The 23,273-nt window shown below is 37.2% G+C and overlaps 1 pseudogene; it reads left to right on the forward strand.

Moving 5' to 3' along the window:
* Nucleotides 1-13,464, forward strand: part of LOC128022820 (rho guanine nucleotide exchange factor 10-like protein) — an 83,607-nt pseudogene extending 70,143 nt beyond the window's left edge.
* The last annotated feature ends 9,809 nt before the right edge of the window (nt 13,465-23,273 follow it).

A 23,273-nucleotide genomic window follows, 5' to 3' on the forward strand; every position in this document is an offset into this window, starting at 1 on the left:
TCACACTATCATAAACCCAGTGTGTGTCATCTTCTCTTGAATTACATACATTAGACCAGAATTACAGTCTTGCTCATCTCACAGTAAACTTAGTTTGTGTTTTTGTATTTTTGTCTTGTATGGGGACCTGTGGAATCAAGACACCTGTAGAAAAGTAACAGTTGGTTCAGAATCCATCAGGACACTTGCCTTGGAGGGCTCGGTCTGGGCTAGCTGTGCTAACACAGTAACTGTACTTGACGGCTCCAGTTTGTCCACTCAGACTCATATTTTCAAAGATCTACTCATGCTGATATGCCTACACACCAAACTTTAGCAAATGGAGGAGTTTCACAGGCACTTGGCCATCATTTACTGACAAATTAGCTTGTGTATGAGGATCAATAATCCTAGCGAGGAGCGCAAATCCATATGGCCAAGTTGTCTATTTTGGGGTCTTCTAATCTTCTCTGGATGTCTCAAATATGGAGAGGCTGTACCCCGGGATCTACCCCATGGGCCTCCATAACCCTATGCCTTCTTGGGTTTTATCTCTGGAATCAAACATCTCTTTTATCCTTTGAGATTTCTCTGGATGCGCCCATCAGAGAGGAGATTTGAGCTACTGGTAGGTGAATGGGCCCCTGCTGCTATTCGGTTGATCCTCCACTGTTCAGGCCAGTGCTCTGTTTTGTTCGACTGATTGCATTGTATCCCTTTCCCTGCGGAGCCATGCAGGCCTAGCAGCTGGAGTGGGAAGCATCTCCACTACACTACAGCTGTAAATCTGCCTCCTTGAGACTCATGGCAAAGTGGCGGACAATTATGTGTGTCGGTGGGATAAGCAACGGAGCCTGTGTGAATTTGTCTCTCTTGTTGGTTTACAGGTAAGAATTCCACAATCTGAAGCATGCCAACTTGTTCCAGTGACCCGAAACGATTGAGGCCGCTGGATCGCTGTCGATGTAAAATGCTGAAAGCATTACATCCCCGGTATTGCAGAGAAAACAAACAGTGATGGACGGGTTTGTATGCACTATGCAGAGAAAACCCTTAATAAAGCCGTACTCAAATTTTTTTTGGGTCCGCAACCAACTTCTTTTTCAAGTTTGGCTCGTTGATTTGTAGGCCCTTTTTTACAACAGGTGGTAAAGGCCGTGACATGCCAAACGGATATCTAACGACTGGCTGTGATGGAATCCAGTGCATTAGTGTGCATGAAAAAAGGTTGTGCTTTAACACCACTAAGACTGCAACCAACGGCCAACTAGCATATACATTCTGCACCTGCATGGAAAAATAAAATTGTGTGTCTGTATCAGCAGGTGGCAGTAGACTATGTTCATCATTCAACAAGGGAAAACAAATCTAGGACTGACTGACCAATGGCAATTCAACCTATTTAGTTGGCCAAACTGCCAACTGGATCCAACTAGTGTGGACAGTGCACACCGCAAAAACCACCATGTTGACCAACCTCTGGCTGGCCATGTAATGGCCTTAAGATCAATCAATCTAAAATCTTGACCTAACATGTGAGTGTTATGAGATTTGTTTTGAAAAAAAAAACAAAAAAAAAAACAACCAAACAAACAATTGATTCAAACTTCATTATATTGTGCCAAAACACACAATTATAAAAATCCTTTGCATTTGCTTTCTTTCCCATTTCCATCCAGCTATACTTGTGGGCCACACTTTGCGCTCCCTTAGAAAGTGATATCTATTTTTAGAGGGGATTATCCACACGAAATCTGAACACACGTGGTTACAGGAGATGCATTTGAAACATGTTAGGTGTAAATGGTAATGCGTCTTAGCTGACCACTTGTGATTGGATCGCTGAAAACATAATATATGTTAATGCCAGGCAGAAACAGGGCTGTAGAAATCCTTTCAGAACAGTAAAATTTGGAGAGTGAAGTCCCACGCTTCCTTAAATGAGTGGTTGTTTAAACATGTTGGTCTTGTAAGCACTGTCACCTAGTATTATAGTGGACTAATGAGGGTTTAGATGGTAGGTGGAGGCATGCTGTGTTTTGTCCGCTTGTAGGGAAGAACAGTGCTCTCCTGCTGTGATAGTGATGTAGGGGTGTGTGATATGACGAGGTTTGATCGTGGACGATTGTCTCCACAATCTGCTTTAAAAAAATATCATAGCATTGTGTTTCAGCACACAGCACATCACATCAAATGCTTTCTCAGTGGGAGAGTTACACTCACGGGACACTGCACTTATTGGCTATGACAAAAGTGCATTATTTTGAATGTGCTTTAAAGCCTAAACATTTCGTTCTGACATGCGCTTTTTCTGAAAAACACACTGAAAAGCCTATAAAACAGTGCCTGATTACTGTACTACATTATCTTTCATGTCTGATTGAGCTAATAATGTAAAACACACAGATTACATATAAAAAAAATATATACAAATGTGTCTAAAGTTACAGTAAACAGTTGAGAGAGACAAAACTGGATGCATGCATGTATATGCGTGAAGATCTGAAAGAGACAAAGCACTCGGTTTTATTTGGAATGTGTGTCTTTGTTCATATTTTTAATAACAAAGTTAAAATCATGATAAAGGTTTTTATCTTTGCCCACTTTGGCCTAAATGTCTGGCTTTGTTTTTAAAATAAGGAAATTAGTTGGGCTGAAATTGTATTATTATTATTATTATTATTATTATTATTTTCAAATAGAAATCTTAGAGGCATAGAAAATGGGCTAAGTAACATTGCAATTATATATGCACATCCACAACAGTATTGCAGATGGAAATAACCAGTTGATAAAATAATTCTTCTGGTGTCTCGTCTCTGAAGAAATAGTCCAAGCAAAATAAATCGAAAACATAGAAAGAACAAGAGAGCAAATGCAAGCACAGCCGACAAGTCAATTAAAAGCGAAAACACATCAAAGGCAGTTTCAGCCTTCTCCCTTGCTCTCAAACAAAAGAAGCTCCCTTTGGCAAGGGTAGGCAAACAGGTGCTAATCCCTGTCCGCTAGTGTGCAGAGGAGAGAGCGGTCTCTCGCACCCACCTCACTCCCTCCAACTAATCTGCCTCAACCCCAGACTGGAGAACTAGCTGTTTGTAAGAGTTCTCAGGGCTCCTCGGTAGCACCACAGACCTCAGGGGGCTGCGTGCAAACCCTCGATAAGGAGCGCGGCTCCCTCATGCCTCATTAGAGGATCAGGCATGAAATGGCTTCTCTTTCCTTGTGGACTTTTAAAAAGGTGTTTGGGAGGGGGTGTATTGTTTTCTGAGACAGTGGAGCACGGTGCTGCTGTGAATCACTTTGAAATCAAAGAAACTGGATCCTGAGTCATTGAAACCTTCATGATGTGTGGCCCGTGAACCCACTGTTTGGATGGTGATTTCGAAGGCACAATTATGCTGTGCATTGCAGGAATAGATAAAGGAAGGAAGGTGTTCATTTGCATTGGTTTTTGCTTTTTTGTGTTTGTACAACTGAATATCCTTTTATAACAAATAAAATGGTAAGCAGAAATGCAGATTATAAGAAAATTCAAAGTGAAGATTATGAGTAAATCCACCAGTGAAAATGCTTCTTTTGCATTTTTTTTTTTTTTCTTTTTCTTTTTGTCTCTGCGTGTAAACCTGACGATGTTCTCCAGTTTGAGTGAGAATAAACCATAGAATATCTTGTACTTTAGGTGAAATAAGTGTGCAAAGTAATTTACGTGTTCAATGTCACAATTTAAATTTGCTTAATACCAAGCTAAAGTATGTATTTAGATATGCTGTAATGTTTGCAACAGTATTAGATCTTCTGGAAGGCTCTTCTGCTTTAAAACCACTGAATGTTGGATCCCCATAAAACAAGTATCCCAGTGTTAGAAGACTATTTAGAATGAGCCCTGTAAAGGATTATGGCATTTTATAAATTCTAAAGTTGTAAGAAGCCAATAAGGCTGTTATGCATGTTCTATTTCAGGTGTTAATTAGTACCCATGCAGCTGTGTTTGGAAACATTTTTAGTACTATCTTTTTTTTATGGAAGATGACACATAATAGTACTGTGTGTTTGTAGTCTGCCACTGACATTATGGAAGCCTTTTTCATCTTCTATATATATATACATACGTTCTGCAAAATATCTCAAGTCAGTCAAGTCAGTCATACAGGTTTGAAACAACTTAAGGTTTGTAAATAATGGCAGAATGTTCCTATCAATATCTCATGCTTCTGTTTTAGTGACAAAAGTAAACTGGCCTCGACCAGAAATGGACCGCCAGCTTAATCTTTGGATGATGTATCTGAAGCTCAGCTGGAGATCTTTTGGATAGAAGGTGACCAGAATATTATCTGCTTCTTATCTTTTTTTGCCACAGGCTAAAATCCATGGTTTCCCTGCAGTAGAGCAATCCAAATACTCAGGTTTTGTCTTTAATGGAGCCCTGTGGTGTTTTGCAGCAACCAAAGAAAAAATAAATGTGAAGATATGAATTCCCTCTTCCATCTCAGTAGTTGCTTTTGAGAGGCCTTGGATATGTACTGCACTGAGAATAAAAGGGGGAAATAAAAGCAACGTACATTTGCAATGGACATGTTGTCGTTATAGTTCAATATTCAGATTGTGAGCTAATGGAGAAGAGAAAGCAAATCAGAGGAAAAAGGAGATTGAGTTTTCTAACTGCTTTTTTTTTGTCATGCCTTACTGAGTTCTGTACTAAAATGTGTTTCAGTCTTTTCTGCTTGTTTATTCTCATCGGTCTCTAGTTTTCCAGTCCACCTTCTTACCCATTAGTAAAGCTATGTGACTGAAATGAATTAGCATCATCATGAAGGGCATGCTAATGTCATGTTGTTTCTACTTAACATTCTACTTCCCAGTTAAATATATAGGTCAAACATTTCAAATGCAACTTAGATCATACTTGTCTGTTACACAGCATATACTGTAGTTTCTTCTTGCTGTGCACAGAACTTGATACTGTTTTAGTGTAAATTTTATGTTGAAGATAATATGACATGAAACATCCCATCAGAATGAGAATTTGCTGGATTCCTGCTGAATAAATGTAACTCAAATGCATTATGGGTCTTCAGAATTCAAACGCAAGTGTGCCGGTTGTACAATTTAGCAAAATTATAACTTGCATAAAATGCATAAAAATGTGTTTTAGACACTTCAGATGATCAAAATAATGACTGTTTTATATGTAAACATGCAATTTCAATGACTTACGTTCAGTTTTTAAGAATCTTAAAATGCTGCACCATTTGGCACCTTAACAGGTTTTCCATTACATCCACAATTATGTATTTTTCTAAATCAGCTAGTAAAGTGGGATACTCAAGTTTATTCTCAACAATGAACATTTTGTTATTTACTCACCCCTCATGATGTTCTAAACCACTATGATTTTGTCTGAACAATGAAATTGTAATTTCAAACAAAAGATGATTTTTTTCTGCTTTTTTTCTATAAAATGAAATGTAGTTTGGTTTGTATGGGCAAACACATTTGTGTTCCTCTGAAGAAAGAAACGTCATATCTTAAAATCGACCCCATTTAAAACTATCAGAAAATATCCCATTTGACCTGTATTGATGTGAAACTGGTTAACTCCTATCTCTCTAATGTAATCCTGTTGTCTTCTGTTCTGTCCTAGAGATTTGATATCCATCAGGACCCGTTGGTGAGCGTGGCCCACATGGTGCGAGCTGGTGGGGGTCTATGGATGGCCTTTTCAGAAGGTTCCCCTATACGCTTGTTCCATACGGAAACACTGGAGCATATCTACACCCTCGTCACTTTACAACCCCAGTGAGTATCTCTCCTTTGACCCTGTGAAAGGAGCTAATTGAATAACAAAATTCTTTATGCCTTCACACGTGCTTGATCAGCTCTATTTTCCATCATTTCTTTGAACTGCACTTCTCATGATAAAAAGGTAATGATGGAGAAGTTCTTGTTGGAATGGTTCATGTAGGTTGGCTCTCCAGGGACCAACCGTGAATAAGTAGCTGACTTAAGACCCCGCAGAGCAGTAATGGAGCTGCGGGGTTACAGACAGGAAAAGGCACAATGGCACGGACAAAGCTTTCCATTCAAAATGTTGCCATGGCGACACTTGTCATGACTTCAGCAGCCGTGGCATGTTGGTAATGTGCCAACGTTTTGCCATTGTGCCTTTTCTTAGTGCAGCTGGTCTTTATTCATGTTTTCTCTCTCTCTGTCTCTCTCTCTCTCTCTCTCTCTCTCTCTCTCTCTTTTAAACTCACCTTTAGCCATCTTCATTTCCCATGGGTAATCTTAAATATCAGATTTGTCAAATCCTTTGTGCTATATCACTCCTTTTAGATGAAATAAATAAAATCCCAAACCATGGTTTTCACTACCTTTTTGCAGAAGGGTGTATTATATAAGCAAGGAAGGACATTGAAAATAATAGTTTAAAGGGGTCATGAGCTGCCTTTCTTATTTATTTTGTACTGTTCACTGAGTCCATTACAATACATGATTAACGAGCATGTTAACGAGCTAGCCAACAGGTCGAGCTGTGATCGGGGGAAAATCAGCGGGTGATCAACACTCAGCAATCTTTATGTGTAAAAAAACAATGCATAAAAAAGAGATTTGTGGGTGTAAAAAAGAGAGCGTTGCAGACACCTCACAGATAGGGAACAAATATCTAGCATGCTAAATATCTGGACCGGTTGGCCGACTCAACATCACGCAGTATCAGGTGTTGTGATGAGCTACGGCGAAAGAGATAGCAAGGTTTTTTTTTTGAGGTCAGCGGAGGTAACCATCACGTAAACAGCTTGCAGCACTAATTACTTACCGATGTTCATTTTAAACATTGTTTCACTTGTTTTGTTTCATTTCGTTCAACTTTTCACTTGTGTTTTCATGACAAAACGTGTGGCTCCCTGTTGCGGATTATTTACGTAGTATGTGGAGCGAACACTGCAACGACAGACAAACAATCAAGTCATGTACTGTAGTCTGAACAGCACAGCGATCTGCTGACGTTTAAAATCCTGTAGTGTGAACTTACTTTTATAATGTTATCGAGATTTTTACATCAAAATACCTCATAATTTAGAAGTCATAGGCATCCTTTACAGATGGATGCTGCTGTGATTTACAAATCCATACAAAACAGACAAAGCAATAGTGACCACATAATGAAAACTGTTACTCACACTTGGATCCAAATAATCAGCACAGCATTGTCTTTTAGTTTCACTCTTTCTGAAAATCCTGCATTGAACTGTGCCTTGTTTGTAAACAAATCGGCGGTAAAATATAAGGATCAAATCACCAAGTTCTCACTGATGTGGTCTGAACTTAATAAGGTTCATCAACTGATCATGGTGAAGTTGTGGCCTAGAGAGTTTGACTCCTAACCCTAGGGTTGAATCTCGGGCCAGCAATAACACGACTTAGATGCCCTTGAGCAAGGCATCGAACACCCAACTGCTCCCCGGGCGCCGCAGCATAAATGGCTGCCCACTCCCCCGGGTGTGTTTTCACAGTGTGTGTGTGTTCACTGCTCTGTGTGTGTGCACTTTGGATGGGTTAAATGAGCACAAATTCTGAGAATGGGTCATGTCACTTTCATATTTTACAGTAAGTGTACATTTATAGTGTACTTACAGTGTATTTATCTAAGAAAGTTCTGGCAATACAAGGTAACTACATTGGGTAGGGTTAGGTTTAGGGGTAGGTTCAGGGTTATTATCTAGTTATTACATAGTTATTGTAATTACTATAATAAGTACATAGTATGTACACAAGGAACAGGACTGTGAAATAAAGTGCTACCCTCTTTCCTAATGATCAGAAGGATGGCAATGCGAAGAACGCTTTTTTTTCTTTTTTTTTTTTTTTTACAGCGTTTTGTTATCTTCAGAGCCATGTTTATCTTTTGTTTTCTGCATAGACCTTTCGTTATTTAAACTACAGAAGTTGATCTTCTTCTGTGGAGGTGTTGTTTAGCCACAATTTTATGTCATAAAGTGGCACATTCCACAGTCTGTCGTTTTGGCAAACTGGCTTCAATATAAGCTCTGTTAAGTCCCTGTTTACACTAGTGCTCTTTTTAATTTGAAATTGACATTTCAGAATGAAAACAATCCTTGTCTACATTTGTGTTTTCACTGCATTTAAGAAACAATCTCCAAACGTAGCCTTAGACTTAATGAGAACGTTTTAAGTTCTGAAAATTACATGTTTTTATAGTGCATTGACCTCTTACATGTGAAAAATATGAAGGGAATTTAGATTTTTCAGTTCATGACCCCTTTAAGTATACACACAGCAAATTGACACTTCAGTGCAATTCAGCTCCGCATATCAGACTATGTAAAGAGAAAATCTTGACAGCATCGCTCCAGGAGATCACAGAATCACTATTCTCAGACTGTCTAATAATGTTTGATTTCACTTGAATGTAATTGTCCACTTTCAGGTAAAAAAAATAAAAACGTACAATTCTCCAGTTGTCACAGACAATTGCAATCAAGTGGAATAAAAAGCAGAAGATAAAAAATAAACCCAAAGTGATGTAGCAGGCTTCAGGAACTGGCCAGAGCAAGTTAATGTCAACTGACCTGTTGCTACAACCGTGCCTCATTAAAAACAAAGAGAAGAAAGATATACCGTATTTATTTATTTATTTTATTTTTTTGTCAAACAGCGAGAACATCAAACCTTTGGATCAAAGTTACAGCTGTATTTCACAAGACATGTGAAGGAGAAAAGGAGAGCATTGTGGCTAAGATGCCTGCGAAGGTCCTGCGACCCCGAGGCTGTTGTCGAACTTACGCAGCTAGATGTGTTTAAATATGTAGCTCATGTTGGGTGAGGTAACACTGCGATTTCGTGTTATGTTGGGGGGTTTACAGTCAACGGAGCAAAAAAGTAAAAATAAGCTTTTGCAGATGCCTTCTTACCCTTCTGCCAAAGCCTATATGCTAATCTGTACACATCACACATAGGAGGACTGATATAGTTATTACAGATCAGTGGTCTGCTAATCCCACAGGTTTACATCCAAGTGATGGGTGATGAATTAATTATTGCCTTAAAGTGAACCGATTATTCTGCAGTTTCTCCTAAACTAGAAACTTCAGACAAGATAAGCAAGCCAGACATCAGATCCATAGGGGAAAATGATGTTACATCAAAGAGAATCTTTGAAACGTATTATTATGTTATTTTATATTGATTATATTATATTATATTAAACTCCTGTCTTTAATGTCATATAGTAGTTAGCTGAAATGAAATAATTGTGTTTAGTAGTAAACAGTTTGAATGACTTGTGGTGTGAACATCTAAAATTATTTTAAACTGCATTTCTTATATTATTAAGCATACAGCTTTTATTACCTCTTATTAATTGAAAGACTACATTAAAATATTTGAACCATTTTAAGAGTGAAGGAGAAAACTGAAATGAAATCAAATGCATTGAAAAAAAAACTATTATTACCAGTAACAGGACCTAAGAGAAACCTACATTTCCTACATTTATATGGTAACACTTTGAACACATTTGACAAAGGTTTAACTTTTTATCATTAATGCATTCAGTTAATTAGTAATGTTAATATATTATTTTTTGTTTATAATACACAACTAGTTTTAATTTATACAACCTTGTATGAAATGTAAGAACGTATGTAGAAAAAATATGTGAATGTATTCTTTATTGGTATTTCATGTTAGCTCTTTAACTAACAGACTGAACCTTATATACTAATACTTAATACTTTTTAATCTAAAATCTTGACAGTTATAATGGTGAAAGAATCCAAGTACACATTGTGTGTCAATTACGAGGAGATCAAATAAAATATACAAGACCCCCCCCCCCCCCTCCCCAACCTCAGCATCTTACGTATGTTTTCAGCATTCATGAATTCATATGCATTACTGATTTATTTGACAATCTATTATTAATGTGATCCCTCTTGCACAGAAAAAGAACAGATAATACGTGAATGCTCTGCAGAACTGGACAGCTGACATTTCTAAGGAGGAATTCTGCCTGATGCAGTGCATTCGCTAATGTTTTTTCATGACTTTTTTTTTGTGGTGACTAACTACCATACTGAAAATGCTTCATTTGCACATTAGCAAAAGTCTCCGCAAGTACTGTAGCATCTTAAAGACAGCATGCCGTGAAAACGAATCAGTTAGCCAATAGCCACTTACCAATCACTCATGCAAAGCAAGCTTTATAATACGAGCATGTGGCCACCATCCATACTTGCTGAACTCTCAGCTGTGGTGTTGTTCTTTGATTTCATTATAGTGTGGTGGCTTTCTGATGTCTAAAGACACAGGGTCAGGGATTTGGGGATTGTGAACAAAGCCATTTAAATGTTCCATGCTGCTTTTTTTTTTTTTTTTTTTTAAACGGCGATCTAAATGTTGTCATACCTGCACACTGCTATAATTGACCAGTTGGATAAAGCTGATGAATGAAGCAGCTGTTAGCTGTGCAATCAGCAGTGTGCTGGGTTTTAATAGTAGTCTCCACAGAAGCAATAATTGTTGATATACAAGCAGGAGAGTGGTTTTCAAACTTTGAAAGAACAAACTTTGCCATAAAAGTATAGAACAAAAAATAAAAAAAAAGGTAGTCAGTGTTGTTGTTTTTTTTTAAGGTCAAAAGAGCATGAGAGTTACCAATCTGCTGATTTGCCAGTGGCTGCAGTGGGTGGGAACTGCCCAGGGCATTATCATCACCCTGTCTGTGCCCAAGCTGAAGGGCATCCACAAAATTACAGGTACACAGATCAGATGATGGCTCTTCATGATACATAAGTGCGTCCTTTTGGATAGTCTCTGCTACAATGATAGGACAATTACATGATGATTTAAAGAGCTTTGTTAAATGATTAGTTAACTTCTAAAATAAAATATTCACCCCGTGTTAACCAAAATGTTCATGTCTTTCTTCAGTCGCAAAGGAATTAAGCTTAATACTCCAACTGAAAAAACATATGCAATGTTTTATATGGTTACATTTTATTTTGATGGTCCCCTTAATCAATCGACTATAAGCGACTTTATTCCATATAAGCAACTATATGCCATTTAACTGTCATTAGAGTATTAGTATGCTCAAGAATATATGCTCAATAGGTTGACGTACTTGCAAAGAAATTTATAGTCAGATTATCTGTTGGTTGAACATCACAATAAAATGTTAGCATATATTTACAGTAGCAGACATACAGTACTAATACTCCATTGGCTGCTAGTTGACGTAGTTGCAGATTTACTCATCAACAGCTGTCTAAAGGGTGCCATCAAAATAACTGATATTACAATAAAAATAGTTCAAAGCAAATGTGTCTTATTACTTATGGCTTATCTTATGGCTGTTTGAGAAAAAAAAATCCTTGTTATTATTATTATTTCTATTATTACTTATAAGCAGAGGTGGGTAGTAACGAGTTACATTTACTTCGTTACATTTACTTGAGTAATTTTTCGGGGTAACTAATACTTTTCGGAGTATATTTAAAAATGGGTACTTTATACTCTTACTTGAGTAATTTTTTTGGGAAAAATCTGTACTTTTACTTCGTTACTGTGGGCGACGCTCCTCTCGTTACTTTATCTTAATGCAATAAATGTTGTAAATGGTTCAGTTTATTCCAAACGCGCCGTCTACTTTTCTCTGGACAATGAGCGATGCCCATTCGCTAATGATTCATTCTTTTGAGTCAATTCTGTTCAAAGGCTTGATCAAACCAATTGGCAAACGAGTGAATTGGTTCATGAATCAGTTTGAAGGAGTCGTTCAGTTCCCTGGAGAAACGCGCTGAGCGTCTGAAGCGGTTCACTCAGAGTTGTAACGTTTAAGATCATCAGCAGCGTTGAAAACTTGGATATGGAACTGCACTGAATTGAAAGCAAATCTGCAAAGGCTATTATTTGCTTGCGATGGAGATCCTTATTAGATGAACGCGTGTGCTGTCTACTGTTTAACAGGTAATAACTTGAGCTACATTCGATTACAGTAAACGATACCACTGTGACATTAGTTTGTTGTACGTGTGTGGCTTATAACAGAGGGGAGTCAAGTTGAATGCAGCTTCCAAAAGACAAAAAATAGCCGATTAAGATTTTATTAATTTTAATACAATCACACCGGTGCGAGTACGTTCAGCAAGTCATATCATCAGCTGTTAAATTCAGATCTGTGATCGCTTGCTGGCGCTGAGCCAGAGATAGACGCGTTTTTACAGCACTGTGCATTAACCAATCACACATGATTCTGTTAAGCTTATGAATGCAATGGCCAATCGGAGGTGTTCCGATGAGTCATCGCTGAAATGCCGGTGCCTTCACTCGCTCACTGACACCTCTTTCTGGCGAATTCTCTCGTCAGAAACAACAAAGTGCAGATGTGTGTACGAATCTATAATTAAGATATTGATTTCACAGTGTTAACAGTTTCAGTGATTTTAATGGGAGTTTCTGAGAGTGATTGAAATCTAGACTGTCAGTGAAAATGATCTTTAATAATGTAAATGTTATTTGCTCTCTTTCTGAACAATGAAAGATTAGTAGCAATATTTATATCACATTAACTTTCAATGTTAAATTCACATTTAATATAAAGTCAGTCGTATTAAAAATATGTTATGGCATGAAACCTATATCTGTTACTTAAGTAAACAGACAGGGTTTTATAATAAATTGGAGTAAAGGCTGATGAAATATATACATTTACACACGCACACATACATTATGTACATTTATCTATATATCTAAATAAAAATAGGCTCCGTATATATGACCCAAAGTAACTAACTACTTGAGTAGATTTTTTATCCGATACTCTTTTACTCTTACTCAAGTAACTATTCGAGACTAGTACTTTTACTTTTACTTGAGTAAATATTTCTAGAATTACTTTTACTTTTACTTGAGTAAAGTTTTTGGGTACTCTACCCACCTCTGCTTATAAGTGACCGCTTTAAGTAGCATCAGAAAAATGGCAAGATATGAGACTTATAATACATTATAACTATGAGAAATATAATCCATTGTAAAAGTGAATGCAATTCTTCATTTGTTATAAATCATCATACTCTTAAAAGCTAGAACCACAAATAAGTAAATATTATAATATATTAAAACTGTTCATATGAATATTCATATATGTTTTTAAATAATACGTTGTGCATTCATTATAACGCCATAACAATACCCTTATAATGTATTATAAATATGGGCTTCATAGAAAGTTTTACCATAATATTCATTTAAATGTGTAATAATGGAAAACAATTATCAAATTTTAAGGTTTCTCTGTCCCTCTGGCATTGCTGCTTTTTACTGATTAAAGCAATCTGAGCTCTGTTTCACTGTGGCACAGGTAAAGGGATGATGTCTCTTAATGCACACTGTGGACCTGTGGATTTCTTAGTTTCCATTTCCAGCACTTTGTCTCCTGATCTTACTGTTGCTACAGTATGAAACATCCAGACAAATTTTGTAAACAAGCTCCACTGATTCATTGAAAAGATCCAACTCAAAAGAATGAATCATTTACAAACCAGACATCAGTTACAACAGTGAATGATTATATACATTTTGATATTTTTTCTTCACACAAAGCTATCAGTGCATCACTTTTAGGGCATTTTCTTTTTTCATCTTGATCATGTCCTCAATTAATTTTATTATACAGAAAAACGGTGACCAGGATATTTAAATATATATAAATAATATTTAAAGTAATATGTGTTCAGAAATGACATGAGGAAAGTAATTGACAGAATTTGCATTTTAGAGTGAACTATCCCTTTTCACTGGCCAAGTGTGGTATAAAATGTGATGCTCCTGGACTCTGCTGTTCCCAGAAAATGAATGTCTTCTTGCGATCCCAAGAAATCCAGGTCCTCCAGTGAGGAATAACTAATAGGCTCAGAGTATTAAATTCTCAGCTAATTTTGCCTCTGTCACTCATACCTGTACAGTACCTGGAATGTGTTTCCTAAACAGTCGAGAATTTTGATCCAGATGTAACCCTGTATAATTTAAAATTATTATAAAATAAGGAATTAAAGAGTGTTAAAATAATAAACTAGAAAAAATACTAATAATAATAATAGTGCAAAAAAATATAAAATCAAAGTGAAAAGTAAGTTAGTGTGATGATTGACATTTTAATGACTGTCCAATTAAGTGAGGTTTATGTTGAAGTCCCGCCCCACCACGTTAGTTGCAGTATGCGAGAAGCCATTTTCTTTTCAAAGAGACTAATGATATTAGCAACAGTATAACTTTGAGCAAGAGCTAAAAAGAGGAGTCAAAGAAGATAAAAGTATATGCTTTTATTTCTTTGAATTTTGGTGAGTACACATTTTGTACTGTGTAAACAGTCATATATGCAATCAGATATGTGCAATGATGTATTTGAGTGAGAGATAATGTGATACTGAGGAGTTCTGGTTTATAACAAGTTAGAAGAGGTTTGATGGTTAATCAGTAACTTGTATGTGTTGCAAGTGTTCATATTGTATGATGATGATGATATTTATTGTTTAATTAGATGGCGTAATGTCGACTGAGTTGTTGAATTACGGTGAAAGTGTTATTGTTAAATGTTTAGCAGGCCAACAAATGCTCTCTGTACTTAATGTTGCCTTTGTATATATACAGGTCAGTTATTTTTATATGCTGGAACTCCGATCATTTCAATTTTGAGGACGATGCGAGATGGCGAGTCAGCTCACACGAGACGAATGCGGAACAGTTGAATCTAACCCAGGAAACGGGTAGGAAAATTCCAATTACCTGCTAATTCACACAAACTGAGCCACATTTTTTTGTTTTTCCTTCGAGAAACCGCTCAGAGGAGTGTTTTTGTGAAGACGGAAAGTATTATTTTTCCGTACCACACTGAGTTTTTGCAGAACCGGAGAATCAAATCATTTTTCCTTTTGAATCTATTGAACTGAACCATTTTGAACCGAGTCACTGGAACTGAATATTTTTGAACTGGGATTACTGAATCGAGCCTAATTGAATCTTTGCACTGAAATCTTTTGAATTGAATTTATTGAACCAAACCTTTTTGAATTTTATTGAATCAAAATATCCTGAATTGCTCTTGTAACATTTTGATTTTCAAAACGTTTTCTTTTCTGTTTGAGTTAACTGATCTTGTCAAAAGTTATAATTGTGAACTTTTTATATGAGTGCAGTCTAACTAAACTATATAGTTATTGGGTGCACCCAGATTAGTCCATGCATAATTCATATATTGTAATTTGATTGTTTTTTTTTTGTCATTACAAAGTGTCATTCAATTGAAACTGTGAATACTGTGAAATAATTTTCTTTCTTTTTTTTTCTTTCACTTTATTCTCTACAAACAACCAATTTATTTTCAATACAGATTTATTTGCCCACAAAGTTGAGCTGTTTAATTTTTGCCTTCCGAGCCGAACATCTTGGGCCCTATCTTGCACCCAGCGCAATTGACTTTGTACACCGACGCATGTGTCATTCCTATTTTGCACCCGCGCAAAGCGCGCTTTTCCCTCCACAGAAGCACGTCGCTAAACTAGTGAATGAACTTGCGCTGCCTGGGCGGTTCAGCGCAAAAAAGGAGGCGTGTTCCGGCGCAAACAATCCCTGGTGCTATTTTGCTGTTCCATTAAACAATTGCGCCACTGACCAGAAAAAACCTGGTCTAAAGTCAGTGGCGCGTTGCGCGTTGTTCATTATGCTATTTTAAGGGCGCATGCTTGACCATAATGTATAGCGTGCACAACGCGCATACACTTTGCTCATGTAATCTACACAGATGCAACAGTTATTTTTGCAAATCATAAATTGTTACACTAAAAAAATATTAACACATGAGATGACGGAAATCATTGTGGTGTGACACGAAGATGTGAAAAAAATAGGCATAAATCTAGCTTACAAATTATTCAGGCTAATTATTTTCCCATCCCCATACAACACAACTTCTCTGTCTTTCACTGCTCTTACAAGAACATCAGTCTCCTCGGCTGTGAACCGCTCCTGGCGTGCGCCTGGTAAATACGCCATAATAATAGCAATCCATAATGGAACTTGCGCACCTGCTTTTAAAGGGAATGTTGGATGACGCTCTGATTGGTTTATTTCACGTTACGCCCAAACCACACCTATGAATAATGAAGCTACTTCAGACCAACCCATTTTAGATTTGCGCCGGGCGCAAGAGCCATTTATCCCGCCGGGAAAATAGCAACAGCGCCGAGACCCGCCCACAAACTTACTTGCGCTTTGCGCTTTAACACTTGCGTTTCAGATCGTTAAAATAGGGCCCATTGGCCTATTGATATTAGGGGTGTGCCGGTTTCAGAATTGGAGATGACGGTTATGACGTGAGTCAAATGTGACGGTTCAGAACATAATCGTCGGGGGGGGGGGTTAGTGGATCTGCCGTAGAGTCAATTGGTTGTTCTTGGAGATAGCGGGTTAACTCCGTGTCAGCGCGCGCTCTGATCGGTAAAGGGGCAGAGATTTCAGACCTCCGTTTATTAAGGAGATCTGTCACAAAACTCATCATTCGCGTGAACGTTTTTTGAGCACATTTCAAAGCCGCACCTGCCCGCAATCCGCTGATTGTTTTGCGGTCTATGGCCATGCAATGCTTTGCTGATGCGAGCCGCAAAAAAAAGCCATTGTCTGTTCTTGAAAGGATGCAGCAAATATATTTAATGCTAATGTATGAGGCATAGGCCTACGCTGAGTTTCATTTGCGATGAGATGCGCTCTAGTTCACAGTGCAGTGCAAGTGAACGCGGCGCGCTGGTGCTTCCATGTCGGTTATCATTGTCTGCTATATTTGCTTTTTATTTATTAAAATACATGCAATTGGTTGATGAAACATTTATTAAAATTAAGATAAAATTTGTACAAAACGAAATTCGTTTTTAAGAAAGGTTTTCTACAAAGCAAAATTTTATGAAGTGGTAAATATCATGTCTGACGATTTACAAAACTTCATTAAGTGGTAAAAACCATGTCTCCCGATATATTGCGCATCTTATGATCCTATCTAAAAAATGTTTGTAAAAAATATTTTAATGACACGGTTTTGGCGGTTATAGAGTTCTAATGACGGTGTTCAACTATAACCGCCGGTCTCACGGTTATATACGAACCGTCACACCCCTAATTGATATTAATATATTGTCAGTGCCTGTCAATCGACACAGGTGTTACACATGTACTGTGTTTAATCTCAGACTTCACCATTAACAGGACCTAAACTATTCAAATGGAGCATTTCCTTGAGGCCTCAGTCTAGTCAACCTTTAGTGAATCATGAATTTACCCTGGCACATAGCTGCTGAGTTTATTTTATTTATTTATTTATTTTTATTATTATTATTATTCCCTGGTGTCTGAAGAAAGAAATCATATCAATAGAAAGTGAAAGCAAAGTGAAAAGGCTTTCCATGCTTTTGTGCAGTCATGCTAAGAATACTCTCACCCTTTGACTCTTGATAATGTGAACGCATGATTCTCTGTTGAAGTCAAGTCTGGGCAGGTCAGTGCTTTGTGAGAGTTGAAAATGGATTTCAAAACACATGACGGCCCACGTTTCTGTGGTAAACTTTAAAGCCTAATTACAAACCTTTTTTTTTTTTTTTTTTTATGTACACAACCTGAAAACATTTTCACCATATGGCAGTCATTTGAAACGTCTGCTTAAATCACCATTGCTTAACAAGCAAGTTCGTTACCAGCTGGTAGTAGAAAGATACAAGCACCACTAATTGCAGGAAAGTTGTGGATCTTGTGAAGCTTTTGATGTTTATTTGATCTTGTTGAAGGGTATTCACCTCTGATATTTAGTGTAATATTGCAGTTCCATCTGCAAGCTACAGTTTGTTACCCTCATTCTTTTTTCTCGTTTGATCCACATTCAACACATTCAGTTGTCTTCCAGTCTTCCATTAGGAATTGTGCCAGAAGCACATCATGTGGTGTGAAAGGGAATAGATTGAGGTTGTTTTGGTACAAATGAACAAGTAAATAAATAATAAATTCATTAATGAATATGACTCTAAAAAGCTGTGTTTAAACACCAGCTTGGCCAAGCTTGGAGCCCTGCTGAGCAAGCATAGACCAGCAAACCACCCTAGTCTGGTTGAATCTTTTTTGAAGAAAGCAAACAAACTGTATTAAGCTAAAATACCTCAAAAATAGCTGTTGAATAATGTAGTTATTTAATTTTATTTTTTTCCACCCCTCGCCAATTTATCCTTATGCATTTTTCATACCATGCAATTTTATGAATATATGAAATGTATATGTCCTAGAACTGCAAACTGTTTTTAAATCCGTTAAACTTAAATTGTCATAGTCATTCATTGTTCCGATATGAAATTTGTAAGTAAAAGCGAATTAAATTTAGCATGAATAATACAAATTGTGCATTATCCATCCATATAAATGAACCACTCGAAGTGCCACAAATGCACTGAATTTTTAGTATTTTTTATGCTAATAAAATGTAGTCTCATGCTTGTCAATTCACTGTTAATAGAATAAAAGCAATAAAATCCACCTCTGTGTTTGATTCTTATAAAACAGCAGTGCTGTTATGAGTGTATGTGTTAGTCTGGAGGAACTGTATAAAATAAGATCGCAAACCCAGAAAACTCTTGGCTGCTGTGCTAAGCTGACAAATGTAGACAGGGCTGTGCTTTTTTCCCATCTCTTGTTGACCCTCACAAAATCAAAAATCACTGTGATTACAGACGAATTACACAGAGATGGTGGATAAGTACGGTGCATTAAATGACATGCCACATTGGAAAAGCCCAGAAGCTGTACCAAAAGGTCAGATCTGATTAAATGTATGCATTCTGGAATGGTGACAAACTCGACCCTTGCCACTGCCAGAACATCTTGGATATCAAAATGATCACTTTTGCGCAACAGAGTTCAGCCACCTCTATGCCTTAATGCAGTTTGTTCTAGATTTGAATTATTCATAGTGTTCTAATTTGCAAGCTGCATTAATAGAAAGGGTTGTATTTTATGCAAGCAATACTCCAGAAAACGTGCTAATATCTACGCTTCAAGTATTATTATGTACTTTTAAACTATTAAGATATAACTTTAAAGTACTAATATGTACCATTTAGGGGTAAATAATATACAAAGATGTAACTAGCTTTTGTACTTTATGTACTGCTCCAGTGCCAGCCTAGTACCTTTTTTTTTCGGAAAGTGTATTATGGACATGCGTAAGACTGCCATGACAGTTATGTCAAAGTTTGGCTGTCAAGTCAGAGGAAATGACCGAAGTTCACAACACCTCTTGTCAAGCACCAACACCATTTTGGTGGAATAAGAGGAACTTATTACCCAAGGACTCTTGGGTGCATTCAGATTGTACATGAGAGGTTATAAACACAGCTCTGAGAGAGGAATGGAGGCTCTGGGTTGTGAGAACATACCAAAGCCGCTGCTCAATCTCTTCATTCTTGTCCTGCTGGCTTCAGAACGCCGGTCTTCGGCAGATACACGCCTGAGAGCCCACTTAAACCCACGTTAATGTAGTTTACAGCATGAAGGGTGTTTGCAGTTGTGCTAAGCACAATTTGATATATGATCAAACTGATTGGTGATCGCAGTTTTGTGAAACAGCTGCACTTACATGCTGTTTCCGAGAAGTTGTGTTTGTTAGACATGAAAATCACCCAGGCATGTTATTTGCTGAGAAAAACATCAAACAAGCTTCTGATACTCTGCATATTTACTTCTAAGGTCAATGTTATTTGCACTTACCCCGTGTTGTGTGACCAGTGTGTACTACAAATCTCTTCCAGCATTTTTAGGCAACTTTGAGAAAATGGAAGGCACTTTGGAGTCATTCCTTTTCATAATAAAGTTTGCTAATATTTTGTGAGACAATTCTATCACAACATCACTTGGCATTGACCTCGTCCGTTTGCACTGACCTGCAATTTTTTAAATTTGCCACATATCATTAAGAACACATTCATCTTTGCAGAAAAGGCGAGTCACAGCAGTGGTTATTTCAATTGCTTTTCGATTTGCATAAGTCATTTGCTCATTTTCTGTGAACCCTTGTAAAATACTCCAGGGGGACCGTCACAGCAGAGACAAACTGAGATCACACGATGCCACATGCTGAGTCAGTCTGTAACGCAGGATGGGTGCGAACGCTTCATTCGCCCAACATAAGCCAGCGATTGTACAGCAGTGCTGAATTGCTTTTTAAAGCACCAGAACGGCCCGTTTACCAGCCACACTTTCGTCTTGGAGTCAACAAAGAGAGCCAGGTTGCAGTGCAAGCGTTTTGGCTGACAAACAGAGCGCAAACAGCAGATACATGTGCGTTTTGTGGCACTAAATGTGTCAATTAACCCTGCTCTAAGAGATTTGACTATCATGCAAAACAGCTGTGAGCAAACCGCACACTCCTTCTCCAGCCTTAGGAATTATTTACATGCAGATGAATATTCTGCTGCTGAAAGCTTGTATCATTTTTAATAAAAGTCACAGTTGCTGTTAACAAAGTACGTCGGAGTTAATGATTTGTGCAGAGAATGCTAAAGACGATTTCTCTGCTGCTCGTCTTTTTCCATTGAGATGTGTTATAGTGGCCTGTGGCTTGTGACCAAGAGGTTTAGTATTTGTGATGTTTGGATGAAAGTATAAAATAATGATGCCGCCAATCAGACCTGTGTGAAAGCAAAGCGTAAAGATTTGTATTGAAGGATGACAGCTCTGAGCATGAATTGTTAACTGACAGCTTGAAAGAAAACATGGCACTGCATTTGAATGGCGTTTTCTAATTCACAGGTCTATCAATTGTTCATTACTCTCTTTTGGACTCACTGACCAATGGTGGAGTGAAAAAGAAAACAACAACAAAAAACACTGAAACAAATGAAATGTACAAAATGTATGAAAATTTGATAATTCCACACATCGTTATATACCCACCAGGAGGAGACTTTGTTACATATCCATTATATGTATAATACAATGACCCCAAAAAGTACTGGGACTGCTTGTGGGAAACATTCGAATTTCATTTGATTAGATTTCAAATATCAAACATAGTAGAATCATAGTAGAAACAAATGAAACATTTTCTGTGAAATAACTTTATTCCTCATAAACATTTAATTCTGAAACTTTTTGTTTCTATTTTGAAAATATGTGAACCTGGACCGCAAAACCAATCTTAAGTCGCTGGGGTATATTTGCAGCAATAGCAATAAATACATTGTTTGGGTCAAAATTATTGATTTTTCTTTTATGTCAAAAATCATTAGGACATTAAGTAAAGATCATGTTCCATGAAGATATTTTGTACATTTCTTACTGTAAATATATCCAAACTTATTTTTTGTAACCCTCAGATTTTCAAATAGTTTTATCTCTGCCAAATATTGTCCTATCATAACAAATGATACATCGATGGAAAGCTTATAATATATATATATATATATATATATATATATATATATATATATATATATATATATATATATATATATATATAAACTTATGGTTGGTTTTGTGGTCCAGGGTCACATATTTCTTTTATCATTAAAATCTAAAAAGCTTCATGCGTGTTACTTGAAAATTTGATTTTGAAAACGTTTGGTCTTTTGTGTTGTGATGCAAAAATAGAAGTGTCTTAAAAATCCAAATACATGTGGTACCATCGTACATCATCCAGTCATTTTGAAAATCTCTTCTTTCCTTAAAAAACATAAAAACTACAAAATGGCTTACTGCTCAAAAATGGTTAGGCCCTCAACTCAACTCTTCAGCTATCTCAAGTAGACCTGGTTCAAAATGTCTGTTTTGTTAGCCAGTGTTTTGCAAGCTAGGAAATTTAACATTCGAGACATTCTGTTTTCCCTGTGCTTCCTTATCAGTGGTATTTGGATTAAATTTGTGGACAAGTAATAATCATCTTATCTGACATGAGTCTAAACAGATTCTGCAGGACAACAAAGAAATATGACTCATCCTGTAAAACAACAGCTGAGTGTCCATAGCAATCTTTACCATTTCCCCTCGTATTCATTCTGAGAGGCTGTAGTTCTACGATGCACTGTGGCTAGATCCAAATCAGGCACCGCATCGCTCATAGTTGACAAGTAGATGGCATTCCCATGCCATTTGTTTTCAACTAACTCTTGTGTGACAGATGCACCCAGAGCAAAGATGCCTGTAAATGGATGTGAATGGGAGAGCTCTTTTTCACCTAGCCTGTTCTTCTCATCGTGAAAGCTTGCTTATGTAACATAGGCACAGCCTGATCATTCAGAAGCACTTATTCAAGGTCTTCCTGAAAAATGTCTCCTCGTGGTTAAAATAGAGAGCTGAATCTGTTTAAATGGGGGCATTTAAGAGGGCAAAGCTTTTTTGTCTTGCGGTATGACAATATGAGGTTAAAGGAATAGTTCACCTCTAATGAAATATAGGCTATACTTGCACTTTCTGTGCATTAGTGGTGTGTGTATTTTTATTTTTTTCAGATTCTTTCTGCGGGTTACAGTACATCAATACACCAGTGGGTTGCAGCAATTGAATGTGCTGAGTGAATCACTGAATCATTCATTTAATTTGTTCAACAACACTGATTCAGGAACAGCACAAGCAACTGTTTTTATGCTCAATACATTGACTCATTCACACAAACCAATTAGTTTAAAAAAAAAAAAAATTCCTTTCACTAAATCATTCATTTGTTTAAAAATGTTGATTCATTAAGGAACTCTTTTGGTCAAATCTGAATGTGCTTCTGAATGAATAATTCACCCATGTGATTTGCTCTGAAAACACAGACTTATTCATCAGGCAAATGTGTTCAATTCAATATTTCTTGCCCTTTTATATTTATTTGTATATGGCCCTTTAATAAAAGGAATAATGTACCATACATTATCACAACCAATGGCCTGATCTCCCTGTCATGTAGACATGTAGTAATGTAGTCAAGCCAGAGGAGGAATAGGTGGATAATGACATAAATGCGGAATGCTTTAAAGAATTGCAGCTTGTTTGCTTTGCATTTGCTAGCAATATCCTGAGGACACCCCAGTGTGCTAAGTAAGCCCCTGTGCTCTCAAACCGACAGTTGTTTTCTTAAGCAAGAAAACAAAAGTGTTTGCCTGAGGGGGAAGCAGCTGTCACCAGGGGTACGAGCTGGCACACAGTTAGGGGAGCAATTCCCAATTCTCCTATCAATATTTTACTGTGTACAAACCAGTGAG

This window comes from Carassius gibelio, chromosome A11 (genome assembly GCF_023724105.1).
Source record: "Carassius gibelio isolate Cgi1373 ecotype wild population from Czech Republic chromosome A11, carGib1.2-hapl.c, whole genome shotgun sequence".
Lineage (NCBI taxonomy): Eukaryota > Metazoa > Chordata > Actinopteri > Cypriniformes > Cyprinidae > Carassius > Carassius gibelio.